This window comes from Macaca mulatta, chromosome 18, assembly GCF_049350105.2.
Source record: "Macaca mulatta isolate MMU2019108-1 chromosome 18, T2T-MMU8v2.0, whole genome shotgun sequence".
Classification (NCBI taxonomy): domain Eukaryota; kingdom Metazoa; phylum Chordata; class Mammalia; order Primates; family Cercopithecidae; genus Macaca; species Macaca mulatta.
Genome location: NC_133423.1, coordinates 55,182,613 through 55,204,954, shown reverse-complemented (window position 1 = coordinate 55,204,954; position 22,342 = coordinate 55,182,613). Strand labels below are relative to the sequence as shown.

The 22,342-nt window shown below is 54.3% G+C and overlaps 1 protein-coding gene across 17 annotated transcripts in view; it reads right to left on the bottom strand.

Moving 5' to 3' along the window:
• Positions 1–22,342, bottom strand: part of CELF4 (CUGBP Elav-like family member 4) — a 321,222-nt gene that overhangs the window by 80,381 nt on the left and 218,499 nt on the right. The window lies entirely within an intron of this gene.

Below are 22,342 nucleotides of genomic sequence, written 5' to 3'. Positions count from 1 at the left end.
GCTACTTGTCCCCTATGGTGTCTGGGTACCAGGGCGACAGGAGAGCAACGCCTGACTCCCCTAGCCTGCCAGCCTGTCTTCCCTCTTGGGGATCTGTGTCAATGGCCCATTCAGGCCACTAGGGGTCTCTGGACTCCAAGCATCCCGGGCTTGGCTGCCTGGCTTCAAGGCTCACCGAGAGGCACCAGGGTGGGCTCTACAGCCCAGAGGTTTCAGCATGTTTTAAGCAATAAACATGAGGAGAATCATGCAAGCGGATTTGGACCTGATGTCTTCACCAGTGTTTCTGCCCTTACGCACCTCCCTGAGCCTTTCTTGCATCTGCATTTCTCTCACAAACTCAGACTCAGAGAGGCAGTGGGGCAGGTACAAACATCGCCATTTAAGAGATGGAGAGGCTGAGGCCAAGAGGCATTCAGGTGCTTCCCAAGGCTACCATGTGGCAGGACACGGCTGGGAAACGGGGCCTGCGGGGAGATTTCTGCATATCTGTCCTGCACTTTGAGACCCTCCGTTGCCAATTCCCTCCCGTACAGCGACTGGACCAGCCAGTCACAAGCTTCCTCCTGCCTTCTGGTCTAGGACTTGAAGTGAGTTTTGGCTGCATCAAGACAACTGGGTGGGGGAGTATGGGTGCCTGTGACTCAGCAAGGTGAGCACGAGGCCAGGGGAAGGGCAGAGCTGCGGCCGGGAAGGACAGAGATGGGAGGCAGGACGCAGCCGACAAGGAAGGAGGCACAGGTAGCCAGAGGCAGCAGGGGAGGAGGCTGGGGCCAGCCCAGCAAGAGGGACCAGGGTGTCATTGTTCACCACCAGGTCCCCACTTGACATCCCTTATGGAGTTGAGGGGAAGCAAGGTGCTTTGTTCCCAAGTCCTGGCAGCAGAGAACACTGCCGTGTTACAACAAACGCCAATCACAGGAAGAAGGAGGAGGAATGTAATGAAGTTCCTGGCTTCCCTGTGAACCAGCTCCTTTCCAGTCCTTGAGGGAAGGATCCAGAAGGCCACCCAGGCATCTGGCTATGGGAGAGGTGATTCAGGAGGGAGCCAGGTTGCTCCTGGTTCCCTGTCCAGTACTGCTTGGGACTCAGCATCTCACCCTTTCCTAGGCTGCCCTGTCCTCCTGGAATGCCCCGCCCTCCTAGCCTTCCCTTCTCTGAAACCTGCGGCGTTCTTCTCCCCCAAACAGATCTTAAGGACTGACCTGGACCCAGTTCCAGCCCTGATGTTCTCTTGGACAGATTTCTACAGCTTTTCTGCTTATGTAATTTTACAATTCTCTGAGGTAGGGATTATTATATCCATCTTTTCAATGAGAAGAACAAAGCTCTGAGGAGCAGCGGAGCTGGGATTCAGCCAGGATGAGTAGGCACATGAGTGCTACCAATACAATGGCCTTTGGCTTTGTCATATTTTATCTCATTTGACTTCAGCTGCTCCAGGAGGAGGGGACCAAGGAAGAAGTAAATGGGAAAAATACCCATCCCATAAAGGGAGACCAAGGCCAGGTTCTTTGGGCCAGCAAATCAAGTATCTTTTCTGCCTGACTCCCCTGGCCAAAATCTGGCCCCAACACCTCTTGCACCAGTCCCACCGCACATCCTGGCACCTTCCTCCCCCAGGTCCATTCCCTGGGCCTGCAAGTTCCCTGCTGTCCCTCCCAGCCTCCTCCTCTTGACAGTCTATTCATGCTTTGAGCCTAGTCCACTTGGCTTCTGTTATGGACTGAAGTGTGTCCCCCCAAAATTCATATGGTGAAGCCCTAACCCCCAATGTTACTGTATTTGGAAATAGTGCCTTTAAGGGGGTACTTAAGGTTGAATGGAGTTATAAGAGTAGGGCCCTCATCCCATATGATTGATGTCCTCACAAGAAGAGGAAGAGACACCAGGGATGTGCACACAGAGAAGGCCATAGGAGGACACAGCAAGAAGGCTGCCATCTTCAAGCCAGGAAGAGAGCCCTCATATAAACCAATCCTGCCCACACCTTCATCTTGGACTTCCAACCTCCAGAGCTGTGAGAAATACATTTCCATTGTTTAAGTCATCTGGTCTGTGGTACTTTGCTATGACAGCTCTAACCAACAAATAAGCCCCCTAGTTCATGAAGCCTGATTGGTACCCCATTGGGAAGGGTACTACAAGGAGCTCCACATTTTCCATTAAAAAGGTACACTCAAGGCTGGAATTTGATTTGCAAGTGGGGGTGGAGCTTAGGCAGCCCAGGCCTCCCCAAGGATCCACAACACCGCTGAGAACAGGAATAGTTACTATATGCATCACATTGCTAGATCATCGCAACTTCTCCTATGATGTATGCAAATAAAGGAAATGGAGTTTCAGAGAGGTTAAGAAGTTAGCCTGAGGTCACAAAGGTTGTAAATGGTGATATCAAGATGAACCCAGGACTCCTGACATCTGTCTACTCATTTAGGAGATGCTGGAAGCAGGTGGAATGGGCTTGGGATGGTCCAGGAAAGTTCCAAGCAGAGGCCAGGGGGGTGGGAGAAAAAGAGGGGGGCAGGGAGCCAGATGGGGAATTCAGGCTTCCCTTGCAAGGATGGGAGGAAGGCCTGGCTGAGAAGGGGCAGGCAGAAGAGTGTGAACCAGAATCTGTTGGGCTTTGCTGCTCTGTCCCAACTGGGAAGTGATGCCATTCCTGGGGCCAGAGCATGCTAGGCAGACCCCACATCCCTAGGGGCCTCATCCTGTGTGGGAGGAAGGCTGGGACCACTGGAGGAGACTCCTTTCCTGGCACCTCGTTTCTGTGTTTTATGGCCAGTCTTCTCTGGTTGGGCCCGAGAGCAGCTGGGGTGAGTCCTGCGGATTGGCATGGCCAGGGTAGAGCTATTTCTGATATGATGGGTCCCATTTTCCATGGTAAATTAAACTGGGCAAATGAAATCTCCCTGTGTGTGCAGGCTTCCGCCCTAGAGGCCACCCCAGTTGCAGGCAGCCAGCCCCACTGTCCTTGGTACCTGGGCGCCTGTTACGCTTTGGCCTAGCATCCCTGCCCCAGGAGCCCTCCCAACCGGACAGTCCCTGCATGGTGCAGGCAGACCTCCTCCATGGTGTGCCGTTGGGCTCACCCCTCACACACAGGCCCCTCTGCTTCTCTCCAGTTTTACTGTGGGCTTTCTGACAGCAGGAACATGGGGGCTTATCCAGCCTCCCAGCTGCCTTCAGCCATGGGCTAGGCACCTACAGGGTGCTCTAAACAGATTGGTAAAGGAGAATTGAATTGGTTCCCATGCAGCCATGGCTCCTGGGGTCATTTTTCACGTCCCATTATAATCTGATGGTGGTCAGCATCCAGACGGCCTTTGAGGGGCTTGTCAGAGAGGTGCCGGGCTAGATGGTGAGATAATATACGACCCTGTGCTTTCTTAATTCTCAGCAGAAATAAAGTGTCAGGCTTGGTTGGGAAGATTTCTCAGCTGGAGCAGGCTGTGTACAGATGGCCCCAGCCTGAAGGGAAACCTCCCTCCCTCCCCTAGTCCTCGGCCAGCCTCACCCAGCCCTGATTCTGCCCTGAAGAGGGAGGACGGAGCACATCTGTCCTGGGAGAGGAGCCTGGGCCAGGCAACAGAGATGGGGAGAGAACGAGGCAGAGCACGATGACAGAGCAAGGGGAGAGGTGAAGAGAATGCCAGAGAGGGCAAGGGTGAAGGAGAGCAGAGGGGTCAGGGCAAGAGCCAGGAGAGGAGGGAAGAGCCAAGAGCGAGACCAGGAGGAAGACCGAAGGCCAGGTGCCATCTCCTTGCCCTTCTTGCAACTTTGCCCCCTGGGACCCTGGCCATTGCCTCAGGACCCCTTTGGTGCTTTTCCTGCCCCGGTCTCTGCTCCTCTGTCAGCCATTCCTCTCCACTAGCGCGTTGTCCTCCCCGCAGGGCCCTGGGGCTTGTGGCTGCTGGGAATCCGGGCTGGGGCACAGGAGCCTTCCCTGCCGATTCTCTTTCAGAGATGTCCTCAGTGTCCCCATGGATGCCCCATGGCCTTCAGTTGGTGTCCTCCTCCAGGTGCCCGAAGGGGGTTTGGTGAGCCAGACCTGCCTTCCCTGGGTCAGGAACAAGCTACCTGCAGCTTCTCTGGAGGCTCCTGGGGTCGGTCCTCTGGGGACATCACAAACCCTTGTGGACTGTGTTTCTACTTCCAGCCGAGCGCCCCTCTGGGGAAACGAGTGGGCCTGGCCCAGACCTAAAGCAGTTTCTGCTCCCGCCTGTGGCGGGCGTGGGCCGGTGGATGCCCCTTTCCTCTTCCACTCAGGCTCTGCCTCCCTTCCCCCGCCCCATCCCTCTGCCACTTTTTGCATCAACACATATCCATGCATTAAACAAGACATTCCATTAATTTCTTCATCATCATAACTTAAGCTGGGACATACCCTTTAAATATTCATTCAGCTATGAAAACCGGGCATTAAAATTTTAATAATGTCAAGCTCATTTGAACCAGCCTCCTTGGGGACGATTACGATACAATTAGAATAAATACGATGATTGAGCTGGTCGAAAGGCTTCACCTGTCCAGTGTGGCTCCCTGTGGAAGGGGAGGCCTGTGGCTCGTGGGCACGCAGACAGACAGACAGGCCAAGCTGCTCTTTCCTGACTCCCTCCCAACCTCGCCGCTTCCCCTGCCTCCTCTTGCATCTGGTTCTGGTTCTGGTTCTGTGCTGCCAAGTCTACTCCCACCAGCCTCTGCAGGTCTCTGCTGCCTCCTTCCCCGAGGACCAGGGTGCAGGGGGCCCCTCCCTGTCTGAGAAGGTGGCCCTGATTCACCCCACTGGTTCCTACTACTCCTTTCCTGGTCCTGGTATGACCTGGGCTAGCTCACTGGGCTGGTGAGTGACATTTTCCTGCCTATACACGTCTCTTCTCCCCTACCTTACTAGGGAGGGAGAGAGAGAAAGGAAGATGGAGATGGAGAGAGACTTAGTTCACAAACAAGAGCGGAGATCCAGGCCCCTACTCATGGATCCCCAGAGGCAACCTCAGGACTGTGCTTCTTCCCTGGAGTACATGTGTGCACCTGATTAGTGGTGTGTGACATCACAGACATCCTAAAAGAATTCACTGTGGAGGGAGCGGGGGGATTCGGATTGAATGAGATCATAGAAGAAATGTGAAGAGCAGGTTCTCAACAAAGGTCAGCCTGCACTGGAAGATGGGGACCGATGCCCTGCAGGGAGCTGGGGAGAGGGAGGATAGATGCTGACAGCTGAGGTGACTGGCCCATGGGATGGCCAGAATGCTCTCCAGAGTGACTATTCAAACATCAGAGCTGAGGGTCCTTCTGGTTCCTTTTGGGACATGTTGGAGCCTGAAGATACCTGGCTCCCTGCTCAGCAGAAGGGCTCACCTCGCCAAGCTTCAGAGGAATACCACCGGAGACACAGATTTGTATCTTCCCAAAACAGACATAATTTGCAGCCTTCACCAGGAAGGCAGCTCTTACCTCCCCATTCCTGTGTGGTCTCTGAGGAGGGGTAGTCCTTGACCACCTACTTGTGGATGCGCTTGTGTGGACTTGGCCCTGCTCGTCATCTACTCTGGTGTTTTAGGACAACACCAGTTCGTATCCACCCAGAGAACGCAGGTTTTATGCTCTGCCCTCCAACCCCACCCCAGCACACAGGATGGTCATGGAAACAGTGAATCAGCAGACCAGCACGCTAGAGCTCACTGGGAGGGTCTGTGTCCTAATCCCACCAGCATCACTGCTCTGAGAAAACAGACATAATTTGCAGGACCCGTTGTTCCAAGTGCCAAAATAAAAAGTGTCATTACAGTACTAAAATATAAAGCCTTTCCTTTCCTTCTTGGTCTTGCTCACTCTCTCAACTTGTCCTGGGATTTTTTTATTTGCTATTTGATGTCACTTTAAGTAAAGAAAACTATAAATTTTAAATTATTAGCACAGACTTTACAGTTCATCTTTATTTTGTGCAATGCCAGTTTTAAATGCAAATATCAGAGCATTTACCTCCTATGCAGAGTCACCAAAATTTCACAGTTTGTATCTTGTAGCTTATGCCTGGAGGATGCCTTCAGCTGGAAACGCAAGCCAAACTCAGGAATGCTGCAAGAGAGGTCCCCCAGGCAGGAGAAGTTCCCAAGGGATTTCTGCCTCAGACACGGGGACCCTCACAGGCCCCTGGAGTTCCACCTGCAACCTGGGATGCAGCTTGGGCCTGAGGATTGCTGGGCTCCCTTCTCATTGGCCATGGACTGATGTGTCAAGTCCCAGCTGAGGGTGGGCTCTGAGAAGTAGAGCCAGACATCACCTCTTCCCATGGGCCCTCAGCCCTAACCCACAGTGGACAGGAAACTTTCAAGGGTATTGTAAACTCTGTGCCTGGGTCATACTAGGTATCTGGGCAATAGGCTCATCTTTGCTGAGTCATGGCCTCTTTTGACTGGCCAGATGTGGCATAGCACGGCCAGCCTGGGCTACCATAGGGTGAATGTGACCAACGCTGACCCCCTTAACCTGTGCCTAGGCCACTGCTGACTGGTACAAAGGAAACCAATGGTTGCAGGTGGGACATTGGACATGGGTGGACCGGGCAGGTGGAGAGAGGCTGAACTGTGCATGAGCAGAGACTCCAAGCCCCATGGACTTCACTCGCAAAGCACACGTTCAAAGATTAAGTGTTAAGAATTTAAAGATGGAGATTGCAGAGCATGAAACCCAAGCGTGGGAATCTTCTGAGTGTGGGCCCTGTGTGACAGCACGGATTGCCTGCCCATGACGCTGACCTGGGGGTGCCTTTCTGGGTCCCCATCTTCATCTGCGCACACCAGACATCAGGTGTTTTGTGGATCATCAGGTGTTTTAAGCATTGCTCAGGTCTGTGCACTAGCGCTATCTCCAGAAAGATCATCAGTCCATCTTTTAAAGATAAGCTTTGTACAATTTTGAGGGGATAGACCAACAATTTTCAGCCATAGGGATAAAAGCCTGGTGATGCAACCAACTCGATAAGGACAGAGAACTCACCAGTGAGCTTGTGGGGATCAAAGGTGGGTTTGCTCTCCAGAGACCCTGCCCTCCACCAGAAATTTGTCTTCCCGGCGCTTAGCAAATTGTAATTAACAAATTAATTAATGATGAAATTATTTGTTTAAAGTCCCAGGAGGGCAGGGTCTGAAGCACAGGCCCTGTTGAATTCCAGGGGCTGTGCTTAGTAGGCTTGGAGTCGCTGTGGGAGGAAAGAATGAACTCTTGCCTGAGGGCTTCCGCAGTCCCCTAGTGAGACCAGATCCCAGGGGAACCGCAGAAGCGGCACACATTATTCCTAGCTTGTTGTAAATATATTAATGCTTTAATTACCTCCTTAATAAATCGCATATGGTGTGTTCCACAGAGAGGGGTTAGAGACTCAAGAAATCTCGTCTGTTGTCAGCATAAAATTCTGACTCCAGGATAGCCTCAGCAGTGATTTCAGAGACACCTGACAGATTTATGGATTTATTTTTCTGTTTGTCTCCACCCTGAGGAGTTCCTGAGGCCCACGCAGGGCCCAGCATGGCCCCGATGCACCGTAGATGGTCAGGAAGTACTGACCAAATGATGACTGAATCCTCCATCACACCCTGTCATGGCCCTCATTCCTTCCTGCCTTATCCGGGCCCTTGCAGCAAGAGTGCCCAGAGGCCAGAAGTGGGTCACCACCGGACAGCCTTGTTTCCAGCCCAAAGAGAAAGGCCCTTTAATCCTCCCTCCTCCAGCAAAGTGGCGTGTTTCACCTTTGGATTAGGAAGGGTTTATTGAAGCGGTGGCGATCATCGTTTAGAGAGACAGCCAGTGAGCACCGACCAGACAGAAGAACCGGAGGTTATTGTTAAAATATGCAAATCCAGAGTCTATTAAAATGCAAACCCTCCAGATAAGATTTTTTAATAAATCTGGTCTCTGCTCCCACTCCCCACTCTGAGGAGGCCATCTGATGCTTGTCGGGTCAGGACACATACCAGCATGTAGGCCCTGTCTGCTCTTCACCCCTCTCATTCAGACTTCCAGCGCCGTGCTGCCTGGGTGGGGCTGGCTGTCCCTTCTTTCCCCGACGCGCTGTCCCTCAAACAAAGCACTTGAGGTCGTGTCAGGGTAATCTGCAGACAGGTCTCACCATCTCCCCATACTGGCTGCATTCTATTTTTCACCTTTCCTCTCATAGCTGTGTCTGCAAAGTGAAGTCACAAGCCTTTGCCTCCTCCTCCAGCAAGCCTTCTGTGATTGGGTCCACCCAGTTACACTTATCGTCTTTCCAGTCATCGCCTCTGGACTCACTTTCTGTCAAAAGTAGCCCTCAAGGGGATGATGGGAAGGTCGCTGAGAAGCTGCACAGGCTCCCGAGTATGATAATGATATGGCGGGGATTCAGACTGGACTTGGGCATGCTGGCTTTGAGTCAGGGTGGAAGGAGTCAGGTGTGTGGGTTGGTGCTGTGTGCCTGGCTGGGGGTGTGCACTCGGGTCTTGGAGGCTTGAGCGAACTGTAGTGGGAGAGAGTTTTCAAGTCCTTCCCATGCTGCACACCTTCTGCTGACCTCATGACGGGGCTCAAGTCCTTCAGTCCTTCCTGAAACCTGATGAGTCAGGTGAGCAAACTCATGGGGTGGGCAGGGTGTGGATGGGGTAGGGGTGGGAATAACCACCAAAGACCTGGAGGAGAGAGGAGGGAAGGGCCAGCAGGGTGTGAAAGCTCATGCGGCAAGTAGCCGAGGGTGGGAGGACAGGCAGGCAGGTGGAAGTGGGGAGGATCTGGTGTGGCCGCAGAGGATCTGGTGTGGCCGTGGAGGGTCTGAGCTTATAGAGTGGGCAGCGGGAACTCCTGTTAGTTTGCAAACAGCATTGCACTAGGACCACGTTTGGAAAGAGCAAGGAGGCAGCTGCGCGTGCAGGAGGTCAGAGGTGACTGGACAGAGGTGCCCGAGACACCAGGCAAATGTTTGTTCAGTTCAAGAATGACCAGCAGCACCTTGGCACTAGGTGCCTTCCCCACCTGTGGGAAGACAGGAGCCTAAAGCTTATGCATAAGAGGTGTTTGATGAATTGGCCCAAATTTCCCCAGGTTGCCTTTCATTCTTGGTTGTGGAATGACCCCTCACTCCAGTCCAAGCCAGGCCTTGCCCACCTTCCACTTGCAAAGGGTCTGGAGGGTGTGGGTTGGGACACAGTGGCCTCGGTCCAGGTGGCACCCTTTGCAGCCCACGTAGCCTCATTGGTACAGCCCCCCCACAAATAGGCCCAGGCAGTTGCTATGCAACAGGCTGCTCTGCTCGGCAGTGTCCAGAGAGAAGCAGCGAGCAGCCCTGACAGAGCCTGCAGGTGGGCCGGCTGGGGCTGCCTGCTCCTCCTTCTCTCTGCTCTCACCACTCTCTCCCATCCTTCTCCAAGCCTCCACCCTCTCCTATCTCTCTACAAAATGCTTTCCCCTCACCTAAGCGGCAGGGCTGGGTTGGCACAAACAAAAGAGGTGCCCCTCACAGTGGTCAAAGGTCTCTCAAGAGGTCCAGCCCCAAGCCCGCTGCTGGTTTCCCAGGGGGAGGGAGGGAGCCCCTCCCTGCTAGGGGTTTGGAGCCATATTTGTGGGTAGATGCTTCCCGCACGTGGCAGGTAAGGTAGAAGGACACCATGAAAATCACCAAGATGGAACTGGTGGACCCGTGACCATGCTGCCGCTGGGCTTACGTGCCCCTACCTCTCAGCCAGAGCTCCCTGAGGCCCGCACTGCCAAGGGCAGAGGGCTCTTTGTCTCCAAGCCCCACGTCCGTTTTGCTGCTCCTGCGAACACGCCAGGGCTGCACTGGCAAGGGTGGGAGGATCCTTGTGGTCTTAATTAAGATCTGCTGCCGTGGTAACCAAGCTAATTAGCCGGCATGGCCGGGCTGGGTCACTAACCCTCTTCAGGGTGGGGGAGTGAGGGCGTGCAATTTTTTAAATAACAGCGGTGGATAGATAATTCTGATGAAACAGGCCCTGATTTAGTTGTGAGGCCTGGATTTCGGTCTTAGCTCTGCCATATACTCGCTCATACAAGGCAGGGCTGTTACTTAACCTCTGAGAGGCATCTCCAGCATATCCACGTATCCCCTCATGGGGTGTGGAGGGGATTAAATGTGATCACTCAGGCCAAGCTCTGAGCATCGTGCCTGGCACCAGGAAATAAGCGACAGCTACCCTCTCCCTCCTGCCCCTCAACCCCCTTCTCTCTCTCCTCCCCCTCGTCCCCCTGTTCCTATTTCTCCTCCTCTCACATCTTCCCTGCCTTTCTTAGTATTTCCGGCACCTTTGAGGAATACCTGACATTTCATTTTTTCCTTTCCACTGTGGAATACTCAGGCTCTTTTGGACTCTGCTGAACTGAAGATGTTGGACTCTGTGGGGAAGAGCTGAGAATGGGGTGGGGAGGCCACGCCTCACAGAGAGGCAAGATGCACCCTGAACTTGGGTTCTCATGGCCCCACTCTGCCTGCGCTGCCTCTCCTCCACCCTGCCCCAGCTCTGCCCTCTCTGCTTGGTCTACCAGCACTGAAGCTGTTGTTGTGATGGGACACAAACTCCATCCATCCATCCATCCATCCATCCATCCATCCATCCATCCCTCCATCGCTTACTGAGCACCTCTGTGTGCCAGGCCCTGCTCTATAGAATTGGGTGGCGCAGCAAACATGAGTGGCTCTTCCCCACAGGAGCCACCACCCAGTATCCAGAAGGGTCTTGTGGGGAGGGCACTGGGTCCGTGTTTCCTGGGCGCTGGCTGTGCACTGTAGCCTGATTCCCTGAACGCCCAGCCACGCAGTCCTGCACTTGACCTCCCACTCTCCTGAAAGTCCCTTCTCTACCTCTGATGTATGGCTCTTGGGCATTTGCTCACATACCTATAGTGTTGGAGTTAGGCTCCCTTCAGCGTGGGGCGTCCTCATCCAGCATGGCCAGCTCTAGTGATTAGAAAGGAGACGTTTCTGGCCCCAACTCATCTCCCATGCATTTCCCCGCATCCACCCTGCCTGGTACCAGCGCCCCACTGCGCAACTCAAGCCCATCTTCCAGAGGCTGCCCCCAGTGCTGGGCCACTATGTAGCCCTGAGGTTTCAGTGTCTTCCTTCTAAACTCTCAGGCCTCCCTTCACCCCTGGGTTTCTGGGCCTGTCACCCTGACAGCTGACAACCAACTAGGAGCCCTCAGATGTGGGGTCCTGGGCCTGGCAAGGGGCTCTCTTCATCTGTGACTGGCCCTTCCCAGCCCACAGTGGGACCACTGCCTTCGGAGATTTAGAGCACACTGGCTGGGTGGGAGTGAGAAGGGGGTGAGTGACACTGTGGCCCCTGGCGGCTGGACGGAGACCTTTGTCTGTGTTATCCAGGGCCCAGTCTCCTTTCCCCATCCAAGCCCTCCCCTGTGTAACTGTTCCCTCCACTCCCCCGGCACTGTGGACTCTGTTTGTAAGCTGAGCCTCTCCACGGCCAGGAAAGGGGTCCTGGTTCCACCCCCACCCTGCTCTGACCCAGGGGGACAGCTCCTTTCTCTCTCCTGTGGCTCCTGGGCCTCAGTCCTAGGCCTGGCGAGAGCAGGAGAGAGTCCCCAGGCATGTTAAAAGAAAAAACAAGGCCCACACCAAGTAAATGACAAATCGAGAGGAAATTGCTCTTAATCCCCACGCCACAGCCTGATGATGCCGGCCAAGCGCAAACCTGAGTCATCCTAGAAATGGCACCGACATTTGCTTTTTGGAATTTGTTTTGTCTCTGGGCTTTAGATTTAATCACTCCCTCTCTCCTCCCTCCCTCTGCTTCCCCCTCCCTCCCTCTGCCCCTTGCCCTCCCGTTTTCTAACATGAGCCTGCACCGCCAGCTCGTCCAAGTCTCTTTTCCTGGCCTTAATTAACACAGCTCTCCAGCTTCCAACAGGCTAATGATGAATCGGGTTAAATTCCAGACAACAGCCGCGCACCGCCATCAATTAGCCATCTCCGGGGCAGCTTCATTAATAAGCATCGATCACGGCCCTCCTCCTGGAACACGCTGGGGTCTCTGGGTCACGGGCACTGCCTGCAAGGGTGTCAGGCTCAGGTGTGGGCGTGAGCCTGTGTGTGTGAGGGCTGGAGTGTGTGGTGAGGGGTCTGCGTGTGAGTGTGTGTGCAAGGATGCAGGTGGGCCATGAAAATGGGTGACTAGGAGTGTGTGAGGTGTGTGTTGCACGTGCACATGCATGTGTATGTATGTTCATGTGTGAGTATGCATGTCAGTGCGTGCAGTGTGTGTGTGCGTGTGTGTGTGTAGGTGTGGGGGTGACTGGGTGTAGGTATGGTGTGTGATGTGCATGCCGTGTAAGTGTGGGAGTGTGGTCAGGCGTGCCCCCCCTGCTGGCCTCCAGTGTGCCCTCTCTAGCTCTCCTCTGAATTCCCTGTCCTCCCTGGCCTGTGTCTGGGCAGACGGCTCAGGTCCTGCTCGACCCCTGAACATCAGGGTTTTCATAGATGCACTACCCCTAAACCTGCCCCACTCTCCTCTCCCCTTAGAGACTCTGCCTGTGGCTCTCTCTTCAACCTTCACTCCCTTGGAGGTGATTCCAAAACCTCCACTGCCATCCTCTCCCCTGTCCTCAACACATGCTGGATGACTGGTCATTCTCCCTGGCATGGCCTCCAGTCCAAGGCCTGACACCCCCAGTCTGCTGTGGCAGGAACATCACTGCCACTGCCCAGTGGCCCAACTCCCTCCCTCCAATACCTTCTGCTCCTCCAGCTTGGACTCCAACTCTATTCCAGGCATTCATACTCTCAGGCTTGAAGGTCCTGCATTCAGCCTCCTCTGACATTCTTCGCAGCACACTTCTGAGCCCTGAGGAGCAGCCCCCACCTCTCCAGATCATAGCCCATCTCCTCAGTCTGCTGGCCACATGTCCCACAGCCGGCCCCAGGAGCCTTGCTCAGGGAGGGCTCACAGCCAGAATGCGCCTCTCATGGCTGTGGTGGGGGCCAGTCTCCTCCTCTCTCCTTTTCTCTGTCCTGTGTAGGGCCTCATTCTGTCGCCCAGGCTGGAGTGCAGTGGGCTCAGGCTCCTGCCTCTGCCTCTCAAGTAGCTGGGGCTATAGGCATGTACCTCCATGCCCAGCTAATTTTTAAAATAATTTTTTCGTAGAGAAGGGTCTCTGTTGCCCAGGCTGGTCTCGAACTCCTGGGCTCAAGCAATCCTCCCACCTTGACCTCCCAAAGCTGAGATCACAGGCATGAGCCACCCCATGTGGCCTATTCTGTGTAGTTTCTTAGCATGGCCTCCCCTCCACAAGCCCAGGCCCCCAGCCAGGAGTCCAGGACACCTCAGTGGGAATTTGTCCACCCACCATTTCCGAAAGCCTGCTTTGAGGGGGTGGCCGGGGTCACCCTCAGAGTCATATGTGTGACATGTGCCCAGAGAGCCCACAGGCCCTGGCACACATGCATGCCAGCAGGGATGGATGTGGCCTTCTGAGGCGGCCACCAGCAGATCATCTCCTTAAAGGTTAATTAAGAACCTGAAGCTGGCCGGTGTGCGCGGCCGATGACGGTGGATGCGGCGTCTCTCCAGGCCATTAAACACTAATTAGGTTTGGAAAGTCTATTGAGCTCCTGAGGTCTCGTCGAGGCAGGCGCTGGCCCTGGGATGCCCTTCGAAATGCCAGCGCTGTCACCCCGACCCCCGGCAGGGCTGCCGGGCTGGCCCCATGACCCGGGGCTTCGGCCGCGTCTCGCTTCATTTCTTTCTGTCTCATTGTTCCTCCTAGGCCCTGGCTGCCTCCAGCTGTGCCCTGCTCACCTGCCCAGCCTGGCGCTCACAGGCCTGGTGGTCTGTCTGCCGACCCTCCCATGCTACATCCTTTCTGCTCGGGCAGCATCTCCTGTCTCTGCTTCCTCCTCAGTGGCTCAGGGGCACTGGTCAGAAACAGGTCTGCGGTGGCCCTGGGGTCTGGAGGGCAGGACAGGAAGCTAACGGTGCGGGCCCAACTGGCCTGGGCTCCATTGTCCCACAGGTAGAGAGAGAGGAGGATGTGGTGGGGAGACTGGCGAGACCCACTGCCTCCCATGGTGAGCCTCACACCCTCCCCTTGAGATTCTCCCCATCTTCAGAGCCACCTGAGGGCCTTTCCTGAGATGGCCCGGCCTCAATACTGCCCACCTTCAGCACAGCTCCTGTGTCCCCAGAGACCCGGCTCTCCTGCTCAGCCCCTCCTTCTCAGGGTCTAATTTCTTCCCTGGCTGCTGAGTTCAGCAGGTGCCGCCAGGAGGCAGCTGTTCCCGATGGCATTCATTAATTCCCTCCCTCATTTGTTCATTCACCCATCTGACTGCAGCCCTGGCATGTTCCAGGAGGGCCTGCGGAGGAAATGCCCCTGCAAGGAGGCCCCCTCCATGACTGAGACTTCATCTCCAGGTGGCAGCGTCCTCTGCCTTGGAAGTCATGTTCCCATCACCCAGGCCCCTTTATCTTCAGCACAAATGGTTTGTCACACAGTGCGAGATTTGCCACCCGGTGACAGAGCATGCTCATGCTCAAGTTTACCAGAAGGAAAGGTCACTCTACCTACTTCCACCTCTACCCTCTCCCAGGCCACCATGCCAGGGACAGGATTCTTGGTTCAGTTCTTCTAGAAAAGCTGTGAAGCAGAAACAAGTTTATCTCCAGTTCTCCCTGAAATGTCTGTCTCTGTTTAACCTGACCCTTGCCCCATGTTTGCAACAAACATCTGGTAAACCACCACTGTCACCACCACCATGTCACCGTCACCATCGTCACCACCACTGTCACTGCCTCCACCACCACTGTCACTGCCATCATCTGTTACCTTACCTTGTCACTATGACTGTCACTGACACCATTGTCACCACTATCATTGTCACCGTTATCAGCACGTCTGTCACTGTCACCACCACCATCGTATAACCTGTGTAAAACATTGCTTAGCTCAAAGAGATACTGCTAACGGTGGAATTCTGGTTGCTGGGGTGGTGGGGGCGTTGTTCTGGGTGGAATGGAGCCTTCTAGGGGCCCCTCACACCCCATGTCATGGCAGGCCCCTATAATCTTTGGGCTCCACTGGGCACCAGGCCACGTGATGTCATGGGAACAGTATGACTAGCTCGGCCATGACTACTGGTGACCTGAACTCAAAATAAAAGATTTTAAGTTCTCTGTGCTCTTGCTTCATTTCATGGACTTGAAGATGCAGGAGCCCCGTGTGTGTGTGTGTATGTGTGTGTGTGTGTGTGTGTGTGTGTGGTGTGTGTGTGTTTTGTGTGTGTGGTGTGTGTGTGTGATCTACCTTCACAGGGTGGCTTTGAGAGCAGAGCAAGCCACATGGGCAACTGTGCCCAGCGCCATGCCCCAGGGCCAGGTTGATGTCCATTTGCTTCCCTCCACCTTTATCTCTGGACAATGCCCTGAACCCCCACTGCCCCAAGGAAGACCAGGCAAGAGGATGGGCAGTGGCCATCGTTTGGGTCTCTGCATCCGTCCTGGTCCCAGAGCCCAGGGTTCCCAGCCTCCTTTGACAGGCAGAGCTGATGCGGGCTGTGTGGGCACAGGAGGCGCAGCCCAATTTTATAAGCACAAAGTATTATGATTGCATTGATTTCCATCATAAATCATATTTCCTATCTCCTGCCTCTCTCTCCTGCACACCCCAAGTTAAGCCTTGGTATTTTCTTTAGCTGCTGCCACTGCCAAGCCTGGAGATGATATTAGGATAATGATGATAAATTTTACCCTGCTGCCAAGCCACTGCTTCTGTGTGGGGGAGGGAGAATGTTTGTCCCCCAAATGGATCCCTTGACCAGAAAGTGGGGGCTTGGCTGGCGCCTGGAGGAAGGAGGATGCTCACCAGAGCTCGGCTATGTGGGTCCATGCAGATGGATAGGTGGATACCTTTGTGTGAGCATGCGTGTGCTCATGCATGTAGTCATGTGTGTGCAAAGGTCCGAGAGGTGGCCAGGCACAGTGGCTTAAGCCTGTAATCCCAGCACTTTGGGAGGCTGAGGCAAGTGGATCACTTGTGGTCAGGAGTTTGAGACCAGCCTAGCCAACATAGTGAAACCCTGTCTCTACTAAAAATACAGAAAGTAACCAGGTGTGGTGGCACACATCTGTAATCTCAGCTATATGGGAGGCTGAGGCAAGCAAATCGCTTGAACCTGGGAGGTGGAGGTTGCAGTGAGCTGAGATCGCACCACTGCACTCCAGCCTGGGTGACAAAGTGAGACTCTGTCTCAAAAAAAAGGCCTGGGTGGCATCTTGCTGGATTTATCACGTGTGGGCACATGGTCATGCCCCTGCCAATGAATGAACACATAGCAGAGGGAGGCAGGGGGCAAAGGCAAGGGGAAAGGGTAAGGGCTGAGCTTCCCAAGGCGCAGCCACTCCAGCCTTGGGATTGCCAGTGACTTGGGATTCTGTATGTCCTGCTGTTTCCCCCATCTGCCATCACCACATTAATCCTTATTAGCACGGCTGCATTAGGCCCTTTCCTCCTTAACACCCTCAGCAGCTTCCACTGTCATGAGGGCGAAATGGGGTCTCCCCCTTTCCTGATTCCCATCACAGTGCCTAGCCTGTGGGTGGATGGTGGATGTCTGCACACGTTTTCCTACCAACCCCAGCCTCAGGAAATCTTGCCGAAGTGCAGCCAACACCCAGGCTGAGGCACCCATCCTGACCTCAGAAATGCCACGTCAAGTGAGAGTGAGAAGCTGGTTAGTGGCTCTCTGAGCTCTCAGGCTTTTGCCTGTGCCAGCTGGGCTGGGCTCAGCCCTGACTGAGTGGGGACTCCTTGAGCAGGTGATAACGTCACTGGGGTCCCAGGGCCAACATGACAGTGCTCCTCACAAGGTCCTGGGCTGGGTCCTCATACAGTGGGGGAGTCCGAGGGGAGCCTGCTGGTTCTGTGAATTGGGGATGAGCCTGGGACAGGAAGAAGCTTCAGTGGGGACATGGTCTTGTGGCTGTTCATTCATTAATTCTCTTGTTCATTCATTCACTCAACAAGTATTCCTGGGCTGAGTTCCCTCCCGTCTCCCAGTCCACAGGCCTGAGGGTGGACCCCAGTTGTCAGTGGGCTTTCTGTACACCAGGGGCGGCCGGCCTGAGATCCCTGAGCAGAGGTGTGTTGGGTTTTCTCAGATGGTCACGCTAAAGAAGTCTTATTTTTGAAGAATGTGTCCATGCTGACGCAGATGACAATGACAGTGAATCACAGACTCAGAGAAGATGCAAGGGCTCTAATCCTACCAGGCACAAGCTACTGGCAGCATCTCACAGGCAACCCTGGTTTGAATGCCTCCACTGACTGGAGACTCACTCCACACATGAGTCAGCTGTTTTCGACTATTCGACCTTCCCTCAGTGATATCAAGCTAACATCTGAGACACTTGTAGCTTCCACTGTTCAGTCCCCAGCCATTCATACAAGAAATGCCTAACTTCTCTTCTTTAGAACAATTGCTTAAAGTAGGGATGGTGACAAGAAACACCTTGGTGAGCAGGGAAGGGCACCAGCCACTCAGACTCACTAGTGTGGGTTCAGTAGGGCACTTAGATAGGAAGTGAGGTTTCAGGGCAGGATTTGGCTACCACGTGCAGGAAATGGATCCATCATGGTTTGAATAACCAGGCTCCATGGGTGTGGCTGTGTGTCCTCCCAGGGGGCCTTGGAGGGGACAGCAGGCTGGGCTCTGGTCTGTGGAATCAGCAGCCCTGGGATCGCAGAGGGCCAGAGTGGGAGGAAAGTGCCACGCTGTGCAGCCAGCTCAGCATGCGATGTGCTGCTGACAGTAGGGGTGGTCCGGGCCACAGCCCACACAGGGATGTGGCATTTAGGTCAAAATCTGCAGCGTGTTCAGACACAGGAGAAGTATGTCCACCTCACACGAGGAGGGTTAAAGGAGATGGGGCCACTCAGCCTGAGCAGGCACAGGGGCATCCCGCTGGAAGGCAGCGAGTGCAGGGCACAAGGGCTTCCCACCTGGCTCTGGGGTCAGGACACTGCAGACGGTTCACACAGGAACTCCTGCTCCAACAAGGGCACAGGCTGCCTGGAAGCTCAGAGTGTCCTCTGCCCCAAGACCGTGCTCCATCCGGCAGAGCCCGTGGGCTGCCTGCTCCAGCATGCTCCAGAGGGGACCCTGCCTAGGGTGGAGTTGGGCCAGTGACCACTTAGGTTCCTTTTCACTCTAGGACTGTATGATGACAAAAGGAAGTGCTCCTAGGAGTTAGGATGGTGAAGGTTTCAATCCAACAATGCTTGCCTCACAGCAGGCACTTATCATTCTAATGGATCCCTGATGCCATTAGGCTCAAGATCTTCCTCCTCCAGGAAGTCTCTCCTGATTAATCCCATAACTCTCAGACTCATTTGGGTCTCCTTGCTAAGACTTGCATACTCTTCTTGTTTGTGATCTATCTGTCAATGGATTTCTGAGGTGCTTGGTGTTGGGGGTGTGTGTGTGTGTGTGTGTGTGTGTGTGTCCCAATCTCCTCTCAGGTGGAGGACAGGAGGACAGTGGAGCTCATCCTTGGTGCCACACACAACCTTTTCTTCTCCTCCAGCCCCTCAACCTAGTCTCTTACAGCCATCCCTGGCAATTGTGTCCTGGTAGGGCTGTGGCCATTTTGTATCCATGTAGGAATTTAGATTGGGGAAAGATAACAGCATGTGCACACACACACACACACACACACACACACACACACACCAGGCACATGGCAGCTTTTCCACCTCCTCCCCAGTTTTCTGCTCCTGCCAGCAGTCCCTAGGGTCCCAGAAAGATAGCAACCTTCTCTGAGCAGGTTAAGCCTGGAGAGTACAAGGGTGGAAGAGTCTGACAGCGGGGCTCAGAAAAAGTGACCCCATGTTCTGTTTCCTGCTGCTGCGTCCCGGTGGGAAACAGGGCCTGCCTCAGAGGGTGGGAGGCCTCTGAGAGGCAGTGGAGGGCAGGAGTGAGGAGTGAGCACCACCCTCCCCTGTGCTCTGCAGCTGTACCCCTTCCTCATCCCAGACTGCAAACAGCTCCACTGGGCCTCAGGTCTCCCCAGGGAGTGCAGGCCAGGGTCCAGGCCGAGTGGGGGAGCCTGGAGTTCCTGCAGGCATCTCCTAGCTGTGAGACCCTAGGCCAGTTAACCTCCCTGAACCTCCGTGCCTCCATCTGGGAAAGAACGGGGGAAATAATAATGCATACTGAGCTAATGTAGATAAAGATGTGTTGTGAGCTACATGGGACAAAAACCAATGCAAAAAAGTTCAATCTCACCACTCCTACTAGTGCAAGGAAGGTCCCTGGGTCACAGCATGAAGGATTCTGTGGGTGGTGCCCCCCCCACCTCTATGTTATGTCCCTGGTGATCCCCATGGCGTGTGGGTGTCTGTGGGAACATGATCCCCGTGGGAGTTGCCTGCTGAGCCATTCCTAACCTTACACTGAAGGAGGAGATCCCGGAAATGAAACGTGTGGGCACCAGGTCAATGTGGGAGCTGGAAGGGTATGCACTGTGTGACCACAGGTGAGAATCGCTGGTGTGCTGAGAACAGGCCAAGGCCTCTGGAAACACAGAGAAGCTCGCTGTGCTTGTGCCTATACTGGGCTAGCAGCAGCGTCATCTACTCTTACTTCCTGAGTTTTAGTTGGTGAGAAGAGGTAGACAAGAAGCGTGCATGGGAATGACTGCATCTGTGTCTGCAGCAGTTTTGTTGTGAGGCTCTGCGTGCATTTGGGTGTGGGCCATTGTGTTGAGAATGGGTGTTAATTCTCTGTGTGTGTGTGTGTGTGTGTGTGTGTGTGTTTAGACATGGGGTGGGGAGGAGAATGACACTTTCGGGTGTGACATCCCAAAGGCTTCAAAAGCCTGAAATCTTGGAGGGTGCAGAGCTCCATACAACCACCAGATGGCACCCGGGTGCAGTCTAAGGGTTGCGGGCCAGGCTCGGCTTTGTGTTCAGCCTCCCCGCCTCCCACCCCACCCCTGGTATATGTGGTGCATATGTGTGTATATGTGGGGGTGTGTGCGTATATGTGGGAGTGCAGGAAGGGACTGCCTGACTGCAAGCTGAGCACCTGTGCGTGTATTCAGAGTGACCGGTCTGGGCATGCCGCATCCTCTTCCTTGCCATGACACTTGGATGCTGCTCGTGTTCCGTGCCCTGCGAACCCTGGTTCTCTAAGAATACGTGTGCAGATAAGCTGGTGTGTGCACATGTGCTGCAGCAGACCCCATCCAGACTCCCCACTTCCAAACTCTCACCTTTCACTCCTATCAGGCTGTCCACTCCCAACTCTCTGGTACCCCTCACTACGGTTGGTTCTTCCCTCCCTCCAGGGTTCAAAAGGAACAGAACCCTGGCTGTTCCTTTTGCCAGGAATGGTCTCTCTGCAACCAAACTCCTCCCCATTCTTCAAAGACTTCTATCTAAGAGCCCCCTTCTCCAGGAAACCCATTAGATCTCCTAGCATCAACCGTTTATCCCCATTTTGTTCCTTTTCTGAACACCCATTGCCCAGGACTGTCAGCTCCACACTGTTCATCCACTGCTGGCTTGATGTAGCTCATTCATGAGCCTTCCTCGAGAGGTTGAGTTCTGCGTAGTAGGATGGGGCTGGGTATCCACAGTAAGCACCAGGTAAAAACCAAATCATTGAGGAGGACATTTCCCCACTGGCCTGCCCCATGGGGTCCAGAGAGCAAGTGTTGAGGATAGACTTGGCTTACACATGGCAAGCAACCTATGAAACAGAGAACAAGTGACTCCCTAGAAATTTGGCAGGCACTGCCACAGCATTGGGGTGCCACGGGGCAGAGGCAGGGTCAGGGGAGAAAGAAGTAACATTAAGTATAGTGGCTCCCTGGGTTTTAAAATCCAAAGGTAAGCCATTTGCTTTCTAGGAAGTATTGAAAGGTAGCAGTATACATTGGCTACAGCAAGAGAGACTACAGGTAGACTCTGGAAGAACTGGTCTTTGCTGAGGTGAGGAAGGGCTTTGGTGTGAGCCATGAAAGCTTGTTCCCTTGGAGTTAAAAGGAGCCAGAGTCACCACGCATATGTGCACAGCTTTCTGTATTTTTCACTGTGTCTTGCTATCCATGCACTAACCCCATGTTACATGTTGGCAGAGGGTTTTCAGAGGTATGCAGACACTCGTGAACCTGAAGACAGGAGCTGTCACCATTCTTGTTTGACAGATGAGGGGAACAGCTGCCAAGGGGAGGGGACACGCCCTGGCAGTCCAGCTTGCTGGTGGCCTTGCAGCATCCTGGATTTCATCCCCCTAGGGATGCACATGAAAATCCTTGCCCTTTTTGCAGATTCTAAGAGGAGAGTGTGCCTGTAGCACCCAATTCTGCTCCACCTGCTGGAACCTGCTTCCTGTTTGTCCAGAGATGACCCGAGTCTATGTTTGCAGCATGTAGAATGTGCTGGGAGGTAGAACTGGAGAATGGGTGTGGAGGCGGGCAGTAAAGTTTGGGTGCCTCGGGAGGCTTTGTCTCTGGAGGGGCTGGAGTCCCCACAACTGGTGGTGTGCAGAGCTCCTAAAAGGATGGGTTTAATTAAAGGATCATTAGGTTAGGCCATGTGTCATCTCAGCAGGGGCTACCCGCACCAGCCCATTCCCCAAATAAGAACTGCAAGAAAGCAAGAAGGTTCCCTTCACTCATTTTAATTGTTCTGCAAAAGACCCTAAATGCAAGACAGCATCATAAGGTGGAGGAGTGGGAGAGAGATGAAGTGGAGAGAGGGACAGGGAGAGGGCAGAACAGAGGGCAAGACCAGCAGCCAAGAGCTGGGCCCTGGCCACAGTCAGTCTGTCTGTGAGCCTGGGGCATTGGGGGTGGGGTAGGGGACACAGGCTCCCCTAAGGGATGGCGGCATGGCCTTAGAGACCTCGGTTGCAGCAACCAGCACATGGTAGATGCTCAGTAGACATTAAAATGAACTGAGTGCTTTGGGCTGGGGTGGGGCAGACTTTCTTAAGGGTGGAGTGGCAGCCTGGGGAATTCAGTGGAGGACTCCTTCGGGAGTGAGTGAAGGCCTGGGAAGCTTTGGGGGAGGAAGCTGCAGGTCGGGAACCCCATCTCAAGAACCTTTTGAGCAGGTGTCCTGCTGCTCTAGGCTGAAGGGATAATGGAAACAGGCCTCAGGGAGGCTGGGGACCCCTGATAGAGACAGGCACAGCCCACCCTGAGGCTGAGGTCTCTCCAGTCTCCCCAAACCACCCACCTACCCACCCTCCTCAGTGCTGAAGTGGCTGAACGGGCTCTGAGGCTCCCAGTGCATGCCTGACCCCCAGAGCCCCCAGGAGTTCTGTCCCAGTTCCT